Source organism: Gorilla gorilla, chromosome 8 (genome assembly GCF_029281585.2).
Source record: "Gorilla gorilla gorilla isolate KB3781 chromosome 8, NHGRI_mGorGor1-v2.1_pri, whole genome shotgun sequence".
NCBI classification, from domain to species: Eukaryota; Metazoa; Chordata; class Mammalia; order Primates; family Hominidae; genus Gorilla; species Gorilla gorilla.
Genome location: NC_073232.2, coordinates 101,279,044 through 101,296,662, shown reverse-complemented (window position 1 = coordinate 101,296,662; position 17,619 = coordinate 101,279,044). Strand labels below are relative to the sequence as shown.

General features: G+C 38.9%; 1 protein-coding gene across 14 annotated transcripts in view; it reads left to right on the top strand.

Moving 5' to 3' along the window:
- ACTA2 (actin alpha 2, smooth muscle) overlaps nt 1–17,619 on the top strand; it is a 56,641-nt gene that overhangs the window by 20,569 nt on the left and 18,453 nt on the right. The gene's annotated exons all lie outside the window — the stretch shown is intronic.

Here is a 17,619-nt window from a genome sequence, read left to right as displayed (position 1 = left end):
ATATATACACACACACACACAGACACACACACACACACACACTTTTTCATTATACTTTAAGTTCTAGGGTACATGTGCACAACGTGCAGGTTTGTTACATATGTATACACGTGCCATGTTGGTGTGCTGTACCCATTAACTTGTCATTTACATTAGGTATATCTCCTAATGCTATCCCTCCCCCCTCTCCCCACCCCACAACAGGCCCCGGTGTGTGATGTTCCCCTTCCTGTGTCCAAGTGTTCTCATTGTTCAATTCCCAACCATCATTCTCAGCAAACTATTGTAAGGATAAATGGGGAATTCTAATGCTGTGCAAACTGTCTAATTTCTGGACTATCTAAATGCAATTTTAGTATTCTGGTTGAATGTCCTTCTTTCTACCTCCTAGCATTCACTACCCCTCTGAGTTGTGAGTAGCTAGAGCCAGACCTATTCAGGTAGTCTCAGCACTAACTGAATGCCCTCCTCAACAAGCAGGGGCCTAAGCTCCTATGAAGCTGGATAAAAGTGAAATGGAAGTCAGAAAAGGGCACAGCGATTTGCTGCATTCAAAAGGAACTCAGTGAAGAGGACAGACAATCAGGTCAATAAGACTTTACTGGAATTTCTGGATGGTTCTGGAAGGTGGAATACAAGGGAGAGATTGAAGAGATGTTTCTTGAGATGGAAACGTCCAAAGACCTCCTTAAACAGGGTAGTGACTTTGCCTATGAGTAGAGAAAAAGTTGGTAGGTGCCTTGATCCAGGTACAGTAAAACCTTTCTTTAGGTATCATATCCTGAATTTTAACATTAAGTATAAGGGATTTATGGACTGCTTGAATATTAGAAACATTGTTCTATCTCTAAAACCCATCTAAATTCATTTTTCTTTCCAGTTATCAGTGGGGTTACATCTGACGTCTGCCATGAGCAATTTTTTCCAAAAAGTGTTTATTTTGTGAAGAGTTAGAGGCATTCATTCATTCGTTCATTCATTCATTCAACATAAAGGCCTTGGCAGAGTTTACAATTTAACAACATCCTTGCAAGAGATATTTACTGAGCCCCTCCTATCCCTTAGGCACTGTACTAGATACTGGGATACGATGGTGAACAATCAGTGTCCCTTCCCTAGGCTGGTGAGGAAGATGTATACGAATGAAATAATTGTATCAAATGTATTACTACAAACTACAGTAAGTACTATGAAGGAAAGATAGAGTGCTATTAACGTATATGAAAAGATATAGTTGGGAGGATGATATGGTGGTCAGAGGAGGTTTCTTTCCTTGAGAAACTGGTCATCCCAGAGAGCCAGAAACAATTTGAGTAGGAGTAAACCAGCCAAAAAAAAAAAAAAAAAAAAAGTGATCTTGATGCTGCAAACATAAAACTGATCTAAAAAATAGTCTATTTGAAAAATGATCATGACAGATGGAGCCTAAAGCTCTGAAAGTCTCCTTTGCACAACAGAGACTATGCCAATGGGGGCATGCTTTCTTTGGATTTGTAGGCTTTTTCAAATAGAGACATCAAAAGCAGAGTGACCATTCAGCCTTACAAGCATGAGTTTGGGCACAGCTGATGCCCTAAGGCATAGCAGAATGTGGAAATACTCACTTCTTCCAAAGATTTTTTTTTTTGATGGAAAATTGACACTAAAGAGCTTTTTTTGGGAAATGAAAGAAATGGCAAGGTAATTTGGACATTACGGAAATCTATGCTGATCCTATGGAAATAACAATGTGTTCCAATTTCCCCCATTCTCACTGCTTAAGATTATACTTCTTGCCTCAATAAGGAAGATCCTACTTACAAAAGTGTTTGTCTTGAGTATTATTTAATAAGAGAGAGAGAAAAAAACACAAAGTTGTAATACAACCCAGATAACAGCTTTCCAAACCCTTCCTTCATATTTAGGAGGATCTTCTACCTAAACACATTTTTCATCTCTGTGTAGTATTGCGGGGTAGGGGGTGGGGGGAGACATCAAATAATGTAATGTTTTATGAATACCAAACCTACACAAAGTTCTGAAAGACAGAAACTTTTCCAATTCTAGATCCTCCACATCTACTTTCCAAGAAGAAGGCTTTAAAAGGGATGAGTAAGGTATAAGGGACCTGCAGAATCTCTTTAACATGCACACATTATGGTACTAGAAAAGAGGACAGAAATGCCTATATCAACAGCTGCCTGTAACATTTTTAGCAGAGCCTCATTCCAGGCTAGCCAGTGAGAATTAAGGAGGAAAAGGCTTTCAGTGATTCAGAAGCTGCCTTCCCTTATAAAGTCAAGGTTCTCTGGAGTGGTATTTTGACTCCTTTTGGAGGAGGGATTGCCTACATCCACTTCTCTAAAGAAGCCAGAATTTTCTCTTCCTCTCTACCAAAAAAGTACTCTACCGACAAATATGTGTGCAAAATGCACTGTGCCTGCATTCTTTCAGGTCAGCAGAGTGCCCGTGTTACCAACATTCACAGCTGGTTTTGGGATAAAGTTATTGTTGTCATGGATTCAGGAAAACAAACATGGTTTTAATTGCTCCATTATGAGTTTTAAACCCAAGATGATCAAAAACCCTGCATATAGATTTGTCCAGCTCCCATCGCTGAAAGGAATCACCTGTATTACATATCCTGGCTACAAAATAAGAACATTCATTAAATGCATAGATAGGACCACTCAAAACATAATTAGGTGTCTGGTTAGTCAAATATTCTGGATAAATGAGGATGTCTATACATAACATTTCTGAGTTACCAGTTTTTAGCGATTTAAATACAAATTAAATATGCAAAATACAAGTTAAATACAAATAACTGCAAACACAGAAACTACTGAATTGAATAGTTTACTTCTGCAGAAATGTCAAGACCATGACAACACACCTTAAGGTCACAAGTAGAAAACTCTAATTACTGTTATATGTTACAGAAAAAAAAAGGACTTTTATCTGGTTACTATAGTTGTTTGATTTCTGGATAAGCCATAAACTTGAAGTATGATAATCATACTAACAAACTCTTGAGATATCATTCATGTAAAATTCAAATTCATATTTATTTCAAGTAGTTTTTCCAGAGGAAGAAAGGGAACAACTTTGCCAACCATTTTCCTGTTTTAAATTTAGGGATGATTGAAATGAGTTCAGGTGTGTGAGCCATCATTTATTCTGAACCTGCTGATGTAATTCACAGATTCAGCCCATTTTCCTTGTATTGGTCTTTACCAGACATGGCTTACAGTAACAAAATCATGAAACAAAATATTCTATTTTATATGTTCATCTTCTGTCTTTGAAAGTTCAAGGAACAAGGGCTCTGATACCTGATTTGGTTAGTGTTTGAAGGTTGCCAAGCTGTGTTGCATGTAATAATTTGGGCTTAGGTAACGTGGATTGTCATAAAATGCATGTAAGCATGGGTTAGTGCTGAGGAATAGAATATTGAAAGTCACCAGAATTCAGTATTCCACTGTATTCTCGCATCTGTCCTCATCGCCACCTGATGAAGCAGGTGTTACATCCTTCACATTTTATAGATGAAAAAACTGAGGTGAGATGCTAGATGATTTGCCAAGGGACTCAGAATAAATTGTTGAAAACTGGGATATGAATCCAACCTACCTCCAGAGTCCATACTCTTGCCCCTACCTGATGATGCCTTTTATCATAGGTAATAAGAGTCTTGTCCTGTTCCAACTATCTCAAATTCCAATCAGGTTTAAAGAACTGGGAGCTCTTCAGTATAAAATTACCCTATAGGGTCTCAATTTTGTTGGAAAAGGAAGTGAATGCTTTGAATTCCAAGTTGCAGCTTTTAAAATTCTTGATGCATCCAAAGATATCTCGAGGGTCTCTTCCTGTTCACTTTCTTTTCTAGGGGCTAAAGTATGTCTGACGCTAAAATAAGTGTTGTATAAACTCCCAGGCTGATCTTGGCACACAGCCTGCCCTCTTGGCGCTGTTTGAGCCGTGTTGCTCTTTATGGGATCTTCTCACTCAAGCCTCAGGATCTCCTAATGGTATCCTAAGCTTCCACTGCTTCCCATGTCACTCTGGACAACAAGGATTTAAACACCACCTGACACCTAATATCTGACCTAATTAATCCAAATTTGAGTGACAACTGATAATCTGATTGGCACTTAATAGTTTTCAAAACATTTGAGCAGGTTACATCTTTGACCTGCTCAGGAGCCCTGAAAAGTGGTGTCTGGCAAGTGCCATTGTCATTTTGCAGATGAGGAAACTGATATGCAGGTGATTGCCCAAACACAGACAGCCAGTAGATGAGGAGGTCATGGTTCCCGGGACAGAATTTTAGGCACTCTGTCTAAGTCATGCTTTCCTTTTGTGAAACTATCAACCTCTTCTGCTTATTACCTCACAGACGCCACAGATAAACAGAAGAGTTTATACTGACTGTTTATATTTTCAAATTCAACATTTCAATCAGAAATTGTTAGAGGTAGACAGAATATTAAAATAATAGGCCCACACACTTATAGATTACAAAATGAGGGCCAAAGGGCTTAGTGAACTCTTCAAAGCCACACAGACAATCAGAGGCAGGGCCTAAAATAGAATGCAGGCCCACAGTCCTGTCCAAACCCCTTCCCTGTCTATAAATCTGCTCTCCATTCTATTCTCTGAGGACATAAGCCTGGGATCCTATAATCTAACAAGAAAAAGCTATGATAATATTGATGAAGATCATTCCTCACTATTCTTCTGTACTTTTGAGACTTCAATATCACATTCCCTTCTTACCCTCTGTCCAAGTGCTTCTGTGTGGCTCTTGTTTAAGTGCAGATTTCTAGGCCCCATGCCAGAAAGCCTGGCTCAGGTGAGCCCCAGGAATGTATTAGGACCCTTACTTTCAATGGCAAAAACCGTGATTACTTTTGCACCAACTGTTAAAATGTATTAACATTTTAACAAATTGCCCAAGTGATTCTGTTGACTATGGTTCCATAAATTCAGGCCATGCTTTAGGAAACTCTGCTCTAACTCACCATTTTCAAGGACTGGAGTGGAAAAAAACATTGGTGTACCTCATTTAAGGAATATTTATTTTTGGCAGGGCTCTCTCAAAAGTTAGTCATTACGGTGATCAATAATTAGTTAAAAGCAAATCAGCCCAAACCAGCAGTGGATCATAAAATTGACACTCTTCCATGGAGTCTGCTGTTTCTTTAGTAAGGGGCTCTTTGCTCAGCAATCCCTGGGAAAATCTGTGCTTTGCAGAAACGCAGGGGAAAGCATGATGGTCACCCTTGGATGCTTTGCTTAATGGCTTGACCTTGCAACTATGGTTCAACCTGCTTGCCTGAGGACCTCTGTTCTGTGCATTGGCTTTTGGTGGTCCATATGTTGGTATACCTAATGTGTTTGACCTCCTAAAGCAAGTACACTAGGCAGCCGCGTGCTGCTTAAGGAAAATAGGGCAAGGCTTTTATGTTATAATAATCCTGAAATGTGCTAAAGAAAGCCTACAGCCAGAGAATGTCCCTTATCTTACGCATCTTATCTGTTCTTTCCTTAAAATAAATTAGGGAAACTTTCTGAAAATAACAACATCTGAGATGGTCATTGCAGACAGCTCTTTTAAGGTTTGGGGAAAATAGAAAGTTGCTTAACCAAATTCCTGAGTTTCTACTATATGTAGAAGGGCAGGGTGCCCTAAGGGAAAAATGAACACACTGGCTGCCTCCAAAAGTTTACAACCTAATGGTGAATATACTGCAAATGTGAGAAAATATAAGAGCTTACATCAAGTAAGTGTGCTGATGAAATCACTGGAGCGATTGGAGCATTCTCCCTGTAGAAAAAATGCATCTAAGAAGGTTTGCTGTAGATGAATTTTGAGTAGACTTTTAAAATAAGGCAGAAACATGATTTGGCAGAAGAAGAAAAGGGAAGCTATCCCCGGCTCTGGAAATAGAATACACAAGGGCTGGACTATATGAATTTGTGTGTTGTGGGGAAGGAGGAAACTTAAGACACTAAAAATGTTTGTAAAGCTTGGAGTGAAAGTTGCAAAGGAGCAGCAAACAGGAGGGCAAAGGAAAAACAGGCGGGCAAAAGAAAGTTGCAAAGGAGCAGCAAAAAGGGTGCCTCCTTTGAATGACCATGCTTTCATAATAGCTTAATTTGTACAGCTGCAGACAGGGAAAGAGACCAGTTGGTACAAGATATGTAGATACTTTTTGCTGAAGGGTAGCTGAATATGCCACCCCAAAATATGCCTCTCTGGCATAAGGATTATTTTGGGTTGAAAGCAATCGAGAAGTAGATACAAAAAATCTCTCTGCCCTACCCCTATTTCCTTAAAAGCAGGACATACGCTTATAAAGGTGTCCCTCCTTCCCTCTCTACCAAGAAGGACAAAGGTTGATCACCAGAGATGACCTTAGGCCCTTGCTTGCCTGAAGATGGCACAGGGAAATCTACATAACAGACTTTACTATATAACCTTTTATCTATCATTAGTTTCCCATGTATTTGTTTTCCCACAATTTGCCTCCCCTAGAAACTCAAGATCCTTTCCCCTTGTCTTGTTACTTCCCCACCAATGTGTTGTTCTTCGTTGATGATGCCACATAAACCAGAGTTCTAAGCCACTTCTTTGAGAATTGCTCATTCCCTGGGTATCTCCCATATACACGTGAAGGCTATTTGTTAATAAACTTCTGTTCGCTTTTTTCTTTTTAATCTGCCTTTTTTTGCAGGGGTTCCAGATAAGAATTCGGAAGAATAGAGAGAGAATTCTTTTTTCCTCCCAAACAATGCAAAATATATGAAACTAAACTAAAATATATTAAACTAAAGTAAATATATGAAACTAAAGTAAACTAAAATATATAACAAAATACACAAATTATAGAATAAAATAAAAAAATATAAAAACATATGAAACTAAACCAAAGTAAAGTAAACTAATATAGAACTAAACTTAGATAGGGCCTGCTAGGAAAAAATAGGAATACAAAATTAGACGCCAAAGTAGGAAAGAGCCTTTTAGTCTAGCTAAAAGATGATTAGAAACTGTAGCATTGTAATAAAGTGTGGACATGCAGAAAAAAAGAAAAGTTTAAGAAAACCTGCCAGAATGTATAGCTAAACGAAGACTGTACATCCCATCCTGGTTCTTTACAAGCCAAACACGGATATTAGTTTGATTACTCCAGAACCTACTTCTTTTTTGACCCAAAATGGTAATGCCCAAGCTTGTCAACTCACCTTCTTCACTAGCCTCCAATGAGAATGGCACTTGGCTGCGGACAAAAATCAAATTCACCCTCCAGGGACAGAGATGTGCCAACACTACAGTGATCCAAAAGTATTTGCTATTGGTTTAAATAGGTCCAGAGATCTGAGCATTGGTAAGCATTGCTGAAACTGCTGAACTTCCCAGAGTGACCTCTAGGAGAGGGACAAAAATGTCTTGACTAAATAAAATAAGGTGAGTGTAAAAAATTTAAAATTCTCATGAGATTCTAGTCATCCCTTTCCTAGTAAGTCAGACTTACTGTTTAATCCCTTACTCCTGAAGAGTAAGAAATAAACTACTTTATTCATCTTATTATCTATGTAATAAGTACTATACTTGGGGACATGGTAGGCATTAAATAAATGTAAGTTCCATTCCCCTCTGAGAATCTCTGGAGATAAATTTACACTAAGACATTAGTAGGCATTTGCTCCAAACCTATGCTGCTCAAAAGCTTCCCAGAAAATTGGCATCCTGGAAATTTTCCGATTTTCTTACTGATATGGTTTGGCTGTGTCCCCACCCAAGTCTCATCTTGAATCGTAGCTCCCATAATCCCCATGTCATGGAAGTGACCTGGTGGGAGGTAATTGAATCATGGGGGTGGGTCTTTCCTGTGCTGTTCTCATGACAGTGAATAAGTCTCATGAGATCTGATGGTTTTATAAAGGGGTGTTCCAGCTTCATCCATGTGACTTTTTGCAAAAAAAAAAAAAAAAAAAAAAAATATATATATATATATATATATATATATATATATATATATATATATAAAGGGGCATTCCCCTGCACTCACTCTCTTGCCTGCTGCCATTTAAGAAGTCCCTTTGCTCTTCCTTCACCTTCCACCATGATTGTGAGGCCTCCTCAGCCATGTGGAACTGTGAATCCATTAAACCTCTTTCCTTTATAAGTTACCCAGTCTCAGGTTATGTCTTTATTAGCAGCATGAGAACAGAGTAATACACTTACGAAGTTTATTCCACATCATGGTAATCACGTGCTGATAAAATGGTCATTTCTTTTTATTTTAGACACTGAAATAGTGTGTGACACTCTTACGTTCATACACTTGGGATATAACACCATCTGTGGTATTTGTCACCAAAGACAATTAGCCAAGAGCTTTTGTTACTACTTCCTTCCTAAGCAAAACTTACAGAACCACATCTAAGAAGCTGATAACAAAGTAAGGCAGGCAGATGCCTGTCTGAAATATCCTAACTGAGACTATCTCCTCTCTTTTTTTAAACCACTAATCCTTGATGACATTTCATACTTTTGTTTTCTTATTATTTAATTACCTATTGAAATACTGTAGGTTGGGTTGTCAGGAAGCACTGGAGCTGTGATTGGATTGGTTATTGTTTGTAGATCAGAATTTACAAACTGAAGACCCACAGCAAACATTGATTTAGCCTGTTGTCCTTTTTTAAAAATGTTAGTTAATTGCCATCATTTTAAATGAAGGGATTTTTGCAAAAAGGTTACAATTTCTACCTTCTCATAAAAAGTGGAAGATCTGGAAACTCTGAACTAGCATTACAACAACAGATGGGGCTGAGTGGTGGCCAATCCCTTGCAGGAGACCTAGGTCCTCTGTTTATCAGAAGTACCACTTGGCCTTTTCAGTCATCCGTGCCCCAATAGGCATCTGAATTTGCAAAACTTGTCTTAGATTTTGGAATATAGATTACTGATGCATGGCAAAAATATCATATAAAGGGTGTGCACACAGAGAAGAAGTTAAGAAGTAGAAAGGCAAATCAATGCAGCCATTATAATCCTGTCATTTATATTTTCTAAGGCACCATCAGTAAACACTAAGGTTTGTGATTTTCACTGAATAATAAAGCCTAGTACCTTTTCATTGAAACGTAGCAAACACCATTACAGAATAAGGACAAAGGGAAGACTGCATAGAATGTCAGAACTAGAAGAAAACTGAGAGGTGAATTAGCACAAAGTCTTCATTTTAGGAAAGATTATTGAGATTCAGAGATGTAAAGATCTTGTCCTCTTTCATAGTAGCATCTTGATGGCAAAATCAGGACTGTGGATCTCTACACTGAGGGTCTCTCTCTTACTCTGTGGCTATTCTTGGCTAAGTTATGTCTTCCTCTGATGTGTATAAATTAGCCAGATTAAGAAAAGCATCACACTCTTCTAAGTGCACATTGCATATGTGTAACAGCTGACACTGATGAAGAAACAGAGATGAGCAGTGACATCCCAGACAGTTGGCAAGGTGTCACTTATACTATATCAAGAGGATGGAAAGTGAAAGAATTAAAGGATACTTAAAAGTCTCTTCACATTTTCTACATAGTACACAAACCTTTTCTATAATAGCCCTGAGGTCATCTTGCATCCACTTACTTAATTCAATGGACAAAACACTCACTATCCTATAAGGCAATCTGTCCTCTGTGTTGCTAGGTTGTTAGAAACTTTAACTTATGTTTCTAGGTGAAGGTGAAGGAAATCTATTTCTTTGTAGACATAACCCATGAGTGCTACTTATATTTTCACAGGGAACATGAAAGACGCTCGCTTTTCTACCTCACATCACTTCAGTGCATTAAGTGTCTCCCCATAGTCCTCACTTCTGACTAAGCATTCTCAGTTACTCAGAGCTGCTCCTGGGTGTGATCAGGCTTCTAAACCTCCCACAATTCTCAACACACACACTCCTTGATTATTAAAATTGAACAATGCACTAATTAATGTTCTGAGAAACTAAGAGGTTGAGTATCTAACTGTAGCTTTACCAAAGCCAAGCAGGGATCCAAGAGAACAGAGACTTTCTGTGGCTTATAAGCAGCAATAGTAAAACAATTTCCCCTTGGTAAGATAGCTTTGTTACTAGTTCAAGGAATCCACTAGTGACAAATGAGTTTCTGAATCACCCTTTACACCGTAAACTAACTCTGCTAACGACTTAGTGAATGTTTGTCATTGTTGTCAATAATGGTATTGTAGCTCTAAAGTGTCCTGTACATGCCTATGGGTCATGGTGGTCCTCTTCACATGGCCATATATTCCAGGAACCTTTGGGCCACCAGTTCCCTATTTCTCTACCTGATACCACTGATATTTTGTCTTCTTTAGGGAATGCCTCTTGGTCGCTATGATTTTGGTCCAAAGCACTATATGTATCCTTCTTGGTATGGCTTTTTTCTCCTCCAGTATGCTGGATTCCAACTCCAAAACACTCGGTGGTAATATCAACAATTCTATGTTTATTCACTGTTTTGCGTTTAGAGGAGCAGTGATCTGGTTTCTAGACTAAATAAGTGACTATCAGCTAGTCTTCACAGAAGTCTAGCAAATCTGCCAGTTCACCATGTCATCCACACTCAGAGAATCAGGGTCAAACTGGATGTCATGTGGTTCTGCCTCCTTCAGCTGTTTGTCTGAGTGATTCCCAAATTTTGTTATGAATAAGAATTATTGAGGATTGTATCAAAAATAGATTTTTATTCTGGATAATTTATATAAATACTCTGTCCTCAAGGGGGTGAAGTGTAACTCCCCATTCTTTAAGTGTGTGCTGTACTTAGTAACTTCTATCCAAAGAGTATAGTATGGAAGATACTGACAGAAAAATAATTTTACAGTAGAGAAACCTGGCAAACATTAGTCAAGTGATTAAGATGAACATCTATAGTGATAAGTCATCCTGGTAGCATCTTGTCTTGATATCAAGGGATGAGAATAGCAACTTACCTCTAGGGTCTTTTTCCCAAAAACATGTGATTTCAGTCTAATCATGAGAAAAACATCAGACAAATCCAAACTGAGAGACAGTTTACAAAACATCTGATCAATATTCCTCAAAACTGTCAAGGTCATTAAAAATAAGAAAAGTCTGAGAAACTGTCACAGCTAAGAGGACATGGCTAAAGAGACTTGACTTAAATGCAGCATGGTATCCTTGAACAAAAAAGGAACATTAAGTAAAAGCTGAGGAAATCAGAATGAATTCTGAAGATTCCTTAAAAATGTATAAATATCAGTTCATTAATTATGGAAAATGTACCACAGTAATGTGAGATGTTAATATTAGGGGAAACTAGGTGTAGGGTACATGAGAACTCTCTGTATTATCTTCACAACTTTTCTATTCTAATATGAAAAGTTTATTTTGGAAAATTGACTCTAAGGTCTTCTCCAGGGATTGTAATTTAGGAGGTGTTTTTAAGGGGAAAGAGAGTCAGCTTTGCATATTATTAATACACTCCTCTGTTGATTCTGATGCAGTCAATTCGTAGGCCATATTTTGGGATCCCTGGTCTATTCTGAAGGTTCTTATTCTTGGATACACATTAGACATCTGTGTCCCATCTCAGATGCTCTGATTTAATTGATCTAGAGTGTAGCCTGTGCATTGGGATTTTTTAAGCCCCTTAGGCAATTCAGTTGCAGCCAAATTTAAAACTTATTACTCCTGTGCTGTCCAATATGGAAGTCAGTAGCCACATGTGGCTATTCAAATTAAAATGTAATTAAGATTAAATAAAATTTAAAAATGCCTATGGACATTTCAATGATCAATAGTCACATGTGGCTAGTAGTTACTGTATTAAACAGCACCGATGTTGAATATTTCCGTCATTGCAATAAGTTCTGTTGGACAACGCTGGTCAATACCATTGGTATAAATGGCTGTTTGTGGTCTTCTCCAAAGGCTTCTAAAAGGAAGAGTCCCTATGAGTAATATACAGGACAGGCTGCTCTAATCATTGGTGATGATTCAAATAACCAACTCATCCTAGATTTCCTGGGACTTTTAAGGCACTGAAAGTCTCATATCCTCCCTTCCCCCCGAGGACCGAGGAAACCCCTCGGGTACACCAGGAACCTTGGTCATCCTGTAGATCCGAAGTCTTTTGTGAAGGAGAGCTTCAATCAGTAGGAAGCTGGGGCAGTTGGGTCTAGTCAGCTTGAGAGAAAAGAGCTAATACTGGATTCACTTGAGCTAGCTGGTGCCAGTATTGTCCTGTGTGCCCAGGCTTTCATGAGGCAGGGATGTTGAATAGTGAGGTCATCTGCTTTTGCTTGATGATTTAACCTCATGCTCCCTACTACCTGGGTGGAGCCTGACATACAGGCCACTACCCACACCTCTGTGCATGTGCTTGAACTCAATTTCTGGTGTCAGATGGGTCTGGGTTTGAATCCCTGCTCTACCACTTACCAGTTCTGGGGCCATGCAAGTTATTTGGCTTATCTGATCCTCCATTTCCTCATCTGTAAATGGGAAAAATAGTATTCCTTATGGCTGCTGTGAGGATTAAATGAGTTTATGTATGAAGAGCAAATAGCTCATAGCATTGTCTGATAACTATTAGTTGACTTATTTTTATTTGCCCTCACTTCAGAATATCCTTGACCATTTGCTAAGCATTTTCTGTGCTTTATTCAGTTCAGTTCAATCAACATTTACTGAATGTTCCAGGTTCTAGGAATGCAAAGACGGAATCAATTTAGTCTGCCTTCAAACATATTATAGTTGGACATATTATTATAGAACAATATAGTGAGTGCTATGAGAGAGGCAAACACAAAGTAGTATGGATAAACAGAGGAGGCACCCTTAACCAAAATGAGTTGGGTAGAAGAGGCTAGGGAGTCACGTCTGTAATCCCAGCACTTTGGGAGGTTGAGGCAGGCAGATCACGAGGTCAGGAGTTTGAGATCAGCCTGGCCAAGATGGTAAAGCCCCGTCTCTACTAAAAATACAAAAATTAGCCAGGCACAGTGGCAGGCGCCTGTAATTCCAGCTACTTGGGAGGCTGAGGCAGGAGAATCACTTGAACCCGGTAGGCGGTTGTTGCAGTGAGCCGAGGTCGCACCACTGCACTCCAGCCTGGGTGACAGAGCAAGACTCCAGCTCTAAAAAAAAGAAGTGGGTAGAGAGGGCTTCCTAGGGGAAGGGGATACTTAAGCTGAGTTTAGGAGGATATGTAAAGTGTGCTAAAAGAAGAGATGGCATTAGGAAAGGAGTTAGAGGAGTAAAAGGGGGAAATACTGTTTCAGGCAGAGGAGCAGCATGAGCAAAGGTCCTCAGTTAAGAGCTTGTCTGACTTGTTAATGGGAAAGTCCATTGTTCCATATCACCGGGGCAATGTTGGCACATATTAGTTCTGAGTTGAGGTAGATAAGGCAGGAGAGGCAGGAAAAAATGTAAGTGCAATTGACAAAGGAGTAATAGGTATTTTCCTTCTTTTCCAGGAATTTAAAACATCTTTTAAAGCTCTCTGTTCTTCATAGTTAAACCTAATTTCTCAAGTTACCTTTGGTGACAAAGAGAATGCTAAAAGTTGTTCTGTCTCCTAAATCTAACAGGTGCTATTCTGCAATCTGACATGTATTTTGTTCTTTCATAAAGAAAAATAAAATGCAATAAAGTTCTTGAAGGTGCCTCGTGAATCTTATAAATACATTACATTATCTAGATATTCTGAAAAGCATAAAGGAGTGATACAAGTTTATTCCACTTTCCTAGTTGGCCATTACAGATCATGGGCATGTAGCTTTACAGTTTTCTGATCCCTTTCCTAAGATAAGACTTGTGTACCGTGTCTTAAGTGTCTGCTGTGATCTTAATATGTCTCCCAAAATTCATGTGTTGGAAACTTAAACCCTAGGGCAACAGTGTTGAGAGACGAGGCCTAATGGGAGGTGTTTAATTGATAAGGGCTCCACCTCCATGAATGGATTAATGCCACTATAAATAGGACTTGTGGGAGCAGGTTCACCTTTTCTTCCACCATGGGATGGCACATCAAGAAGGCCCTCACCAGATGCTGGCACCTTGATCCTGGACTTCCTGGCTTCCAGAAATGTGAGAAATAAATCTCGTTTTTAAATAAACTATCCAGTCTCAGCTATTTAGTTACAGCAGCACAAACAGTCTAAGGTAGTGTTTATTTAAGTGTAGTAAGTACATCTGATGCCAACACCATTGGTAGAAATACTTTTTGGAAACTGAGAAACTGGTATAAAAGCCTTGACATGTAATGGGAAACACATTGGGTGGTGAGATGGGGGTATGTAATAGGCGGGATAATGAATCCTTCCCGCAAGATGTTCACCTACTAATCCCCTAAACCTGTGGATATGTTACCTTACACACAAAATGGTGACTTTGCAGATATGATTAAATCAATAATCTTAAAATGGGAAGATTACGTTGAACTATCCTCGATTATCCATTAGAGCCCAGTATATTCACGAAGGTCCTTCTAAGAGGGAGACAAGAGGATTAGTGTCAGAAAGAGAGTTTGAAGATGCTCTGCTGCAGGCTTTGAAGAAAGAGGAAGCAGCCATGAGTCAAGTGGACTCTAGAGACTAGAAAATACAAAGACATAGACCCCCACAAGAGCTTCCAGAAGGAATGCCTTGATTTTAGCCCACTGAAAACCTGTTTTGGACTTGTGACCTCAAGAATTGTAACAGAATACATTTGTGTTGTTTGAGGCCAGTAAGTTTGTCATAATTTGTTAGAGCAGCAATAGGAAACCAACACAGGGTGTCAGAGTCTTCTGGGTAAGAGTTTACCTCTGCACTTTTGTCTGAAAAAGTGTCTGTCTCACCTCTAGAACTAACTTCCTCATTATGGAGCATCTGACAATAATAATAGCTAATAATTACATCGTGCTCACCATGAGCCAGGCAGTGTTCTAGGTGCTTCTAACCTATTAACACCTCATATCTCATTGCCACCTTGTGATAAGGCATGAATATTAACCTTATTTTTCTTATAAGAAAGCTAAGGCACAGAGGGGATACAGTGGTAGTAAATGATAGCTTTGGAATTTCAACTCTGAATCATAACCCCCGTGTATTGATCCAAAATGTTTGCCTTTACACAAAGTCAAGGTCTGAGGGCCAATTGTCACTGCATTCCTTCATCACATCCTCATGTTGCATGGTTTTTCTCACATTTAATATACCATGTATCTTCTCTCTGATCTTCTCACATTTTGAAATAAATGAAAACATTATGAAAATAAATCCGTGAAATACCAGCCTTTAGACCTTCATAGAAAGTGTCCAATCAAATTTCCCATAAAGAATATTAATTATGCTCAAATGAGGAACAGAGCAGAGCCTGGCAAATCCCTGCAGATGTGGCGGGATGGCCATTGTGCCAGCGTAGACTCCATGCCTTTGTCTTCATGGGCTATCTTAGAAGAACTGTTTATGACTCTCCTGGGGAATTCCAAAGGTGGGAAATGGAAAGGTTTCCTTGCTCTCACTGTGTCTTCTCAGAAAAATGAATTTTATGAACCAAACAAAATAGCCAATGCATATGATCAGTCTAGAAAAAAACAATTTCTACAGCCCAATTTTTCGGCACCAGCAGAAAATCATTTTCCTTACCAGACATCAATATTATACGGCTATTTGCCAGTAGTTACATGGCCTAATCTAAATCTACACAGTGCTGCCCCAGTGCTCAAGGAATTTACAATAAATCATAACTAAATAATCTTACTAAGATGGTGCATGATGTTTGCAGAACAACGTGTCTGGAAATGATTGTTGGATATGTTCTTTAGCTTGGAATTTATTTTATAGTGTCCCTGAACTGCAACCAAGTTATCCGACACTACTGTTTTTCTTTCTTTCCTTCTTCTTCTTTTCTTTTTTTTTTTGTGTGTGTGTGTGTGTGACGCTACTGTTTTTCTAATTGTTCCATAACCCCTTGGATACATGGCTGCTGGCCCCAGGAAGTATCTGGCCGCTTGGCTGGAGATATCTTTGCACACACACTCATACCCATGCAGTGCTGGTTTCTCTCACTGAAGAGACTTGGATGGGATGTGAAACTATAAATCTCAAACCCAGGCAATAAGATCATTTAATCACTTGTTTAGAAATTTATTTTCAATTATAAGTCTTTCCTGGTTAGTGTCATAGATTATTTGAAAAAAAATCTTGCAAGAAAAACTAAACCTTGAGTCCTCTTCCAGTATGTCTCTTTATTTCATCATAGTCTGATTATTATCAGAGGTTTGGATATACACTAATGGTAGAAATGATGTAAGAATCATAAAAGTGAATGCAAAAACTCTTCTCTTTGGTGTTTAGATGAACAGTCACTTCATAAAGATCGCAAGGACTACACAGACACTGTGTGAGTCAAAAGCAGGAAGAAGGGGAATCCTTCCTCTACTCAAATTGCCCTCCTACTCAAGAAAATACGGAAATTTTGCTTCACATGATTCCTGTGATGAAAATTAATGAATTAACCCCATATGCCCAACTTTATGTTGTACTGTGTAGATTTTATATTTTAACATTCTAATGGCTGTGTTTTCTGGTTGGTAAAAGATAGACAAATCCCAAGCAGTATAGAGAAATCCTGTTATGATTTAGTCTTAAGCTATTTAAAATTTTCTAATCAATAATGCAATTCTTCAAAGATATGTATGTATGTATATGTGTGGGCACCATTAATCAAACAGATCTGACATAGTAACATGAGTGAACAGCTGGTCATGGCTGTAAAATAAAGCCACTTATTTTGGGATTTTTCTCACATGTCCACAGTCCAGAAATACTCACAGTACCCACAAAAATATTTCTTTATGAGTTTAGTGAGAACCTAGTAGACAAATATAAAATCATTGAAGCTATTCATTGATGCTTGAGATGAGGGCTTATATCTTTGAGAAATGAGAGGGTCACCTGGTATCTTAGTCCATTTTCACATTGCTATAAAGACATACCCAAGACTGGGTAATTTATAAAGAAAAGAGGTTTAATTTACTCACAGTTCTGCATGGCTGGGGAGGCCTCAAGAAACTTAAACTCATGGCAAAAGGGAAAGAGGCATGTCTTACATGGCAGCAAGGAGAGAGAGCAAGCAAGAGCAGGGAAAACTGCCTTATAAAACCATCAGATCTCATGAGAACTCACTCACTTTCTGGAGAACAGCATGGGAGAAAACGCCCCCATGATCCAGTCACCTCCCACCTAGCCTTTCTCCGGACATGGGATTATGGAGATTAGAATTCGAGACGAGATTTGGGTGGGGACGTAGAACCAAACCATATCACCTGGTCTCTCTACTTCCTGTCAAGGAGGTTAGTGGGCAGAGAGGAGGGCTACAGAGGCTTCCTTTGAACAACCTCCTTTCTTTTCCAAACTGCTTCTTTGACAGGCTGCTGGGTAGACTCTCTGGTCAAAGGATGGTCCCTACTTATGCTGCTAAATTGCTCGGTGACAAATTAGTAGACAAAGCTAATGCACCAAAAAAATGAATGTAGTTATAGTAATGCTAACATCCAAATTCCTCTTTGTAAGACATAGGCCTGTCAACCTTGTCTCCATACTTCAATTCC